A 2,500-nucleotide genomic window follows, 5' to 3' on the forward strand; every position below is an offset into this window, starting at 1 on the left:
TCTTCCCTATCCCTGCACTGCCGCTTTCCACAGATAGGATGCTGTGTAATCATAGGCTTTGGTGGAGTTTGGAAAGAAAATACACATCAGCCAGAGGCAGAAATAGTCTAAGAAAGAATCAAACACAATTACCAGTCAATATCAGAACGCATTGAAGAATATCAGGAAATAGCCGATTAAACCTGTGTGGAAAAAAGTCTTATTTGTGTTTTCTCCACTTTATTTTATAGTAAGATGATACATACTTTTTCTATCACAGTGAATACATTAAGGTGTGGTATTGCCCCATTACACATCATCCAGACATGCATTCATATATTGCATGTTAACAATGAAAATATTGCAAAGAGTCTTTCAATTTCTATTTTTTTGGTCAAAAAGCACTACAATTTTAGTTGTTTTCCCCCAACGTGGGGATCGAACCCACGACCCTGAGATTAAGAGTCTCATGCTCTACCGACTGAGCTAGCCGGGCACCTTTGGATGCCTATAGTTTTCTTCCCTATCCCTGCACTGCCGCTTTCCACAGATAGGATGCTGTGTAATCATAGGCTCTGGTGGAGTTTGGAAAGAAAATACACATCAGCCAGTGGCAGAAATAGTCTAAGAAAGTATCAAACGCAATTACCAGTCAATATCAGAACGCATTGAAGAATATCAGGAAATAGCCGATTAAACCTGTGTGGAAAAAAGTCTTATTTGTGTTTTCTCCACTTTATTTTATAGTAAGATGATACATACTTTTTCTTTTACAGTGAATACATTAAGGTGTGGTATTGCCCCATTACACATCATCCAGACATGCATTCATATATTGCATGTTAACAATGAAAATATTGCAAATATTGTAAAGAGACTTTCAATTTCTATTTTTTTGGTCAAAAAGCACTAAAATTTTAGTTGTTTTCGCCCAACGTGGGGCTCGAACCCATGACCCTGCGATTAAGAGTCTCATGCTCTACCGACTGAGCTAGCCGGGCTCTTTTGGATGTCTATAATTTTCTTCCCTATCCCTGCACTGCCGTTTTCCACAGATAGGATGTATTTTTTTGGTCAAAAAGCACTAAAATTTTAGTTGTTTTCGCCCCCCTGAGATTAAGAGTCTCATGCTCTACCGACTGAGCTAGCCGGGCTCCTTTGGATGCCTGTAGTTTTCTTCCCTATCCCTGCACTGCCGCTTTCCACAGATAGGATGCTGTGTAATCATAGGCTCTGGTGGAGTTTGGAAAGAAAATACACATCAGCCAGAGGCAGAAATAGTCTAAGAAAGTATCAAACACAATTACCAGTCAATATCAGAACGCATTGAAGAATATCAGGAAATAGCCGATTAAACCTGTGTGGAAAAAAGTCCTATTTGTGTTTTCTCCACTTTATTTTATAGTAAGATGATACATACTTTTTCTTTTACAGTGAATACATTAAGGTGTGGTATTGCCCCATTACACATCATCCAGACATGCATTCATATATTGCATGTTAACAATGAAAATATTGCAAATATTGTAAAGAGACTTTCAATTTCTATTTTTTTGGTCAAAAAGCACTACAATTTTAGTTGTTTTCGCCCAACGTGGGGCTCGAACCCACGACCCTGAGATTAAGAGTCTCATGCTCTACCGACTGAGCTAGCCGGGCTCCTTTGGATGCTTATAGTTTTCTTCCCTATCCCTGCGCTGCCGTTTTCCACAGATAGGATGCTGTGTAATCATAGGCTCTGGTGGAGTTTGGAAAGAAAATACACATCAGCCAGAGGCAGAAATAGTCTAAGAAAGTATCAAACACAATTACCAGTCAATATCAGAACGCATTGAAGAATATCAGGAAATAGCCGATTAAACCTGTGTGGAAAAAAGTCTTATTTGTGTTTTCTCCACTTTATTTTATAGTAAGATGATACATACTTTTTCTTTTACAGTGAATACATTAAGGTGTGGTATTGCCCCATTACACATCATCCAGACATGCATTCATATATTGCATGTTAACAATGAAAATATTGCAAAGAGTCTTTCAATTTCTATTTTTTTGGTCAAAAAGCACTACAATTTTAGTTGTTTTCCCCCAACGTGGGGATCGAACCCACGACCCTGAGATTAAGAGTCTCATGCTCTACCAACTGAGCTAGCCGGGCACCTTTGGATGCCTATAGTTTTCTTCCCTATCCCTGCACTGCCGCTTTCCACAGATAGGATGCTGTGTAATCATAGGCTCTGGTGGAGTTTGGAAAGAAAATACACATCAGCCAGTGGCAGAAATAGTCTAAGAAAGTATCAAACGCAATTACCAGTCAATATCAGAACGCATTGAAGAATATCAGGAAATAGCCGATTAAACCTGTGTGGAAAAAAGTCTTATTTGTGTTTTCTCCACTTTATTTTATAGTAAGATGATACATACTTTTTCTTTTACAGTGAATACATTAAGGTGTGGTATTGCCCCATTACACATCATCCAGACATGCATTCATATATTGCATGTTAACAATGAAAATATTGCA

The 2,500-nt window shown here is 38.4% G+C and overlaps 1 non-coding gene across 1 annotated transcript; it reads right to left on the reverse strand.

The window, feature by feature from the left end:
* Nucleotides 1-1,565: 1,565 nt before the first annotated feature.
* On the reverse strand, nucleotides 1,566-1,638 carry TRNAK-CUU (transfer RNA lysine (anticodon CUU)). The gene has a single exon. It is a non-coding gene; the product is annotated as a tRNA-Lys (tRNA).
* Between the last annotated feature and the right edge of the window lie 862 nt (nucleotides 1,639-2,500).

This window comes from Ambystoma mexicanum, chromosome 4q (assembly GCF_040938575.1).
Source record: "Ambystoma mexicanum isolate Mex_15411 chromosome 4q, UKY_AmexF1_1, whole genome shotgun sequence".
Taxonomy (NCBI): Eukaryota; Metazoa; Chordata; class Amphibia; order Caudata; family Ambystomatidae; genus Ambystoma; species Ambystoma mexicanum.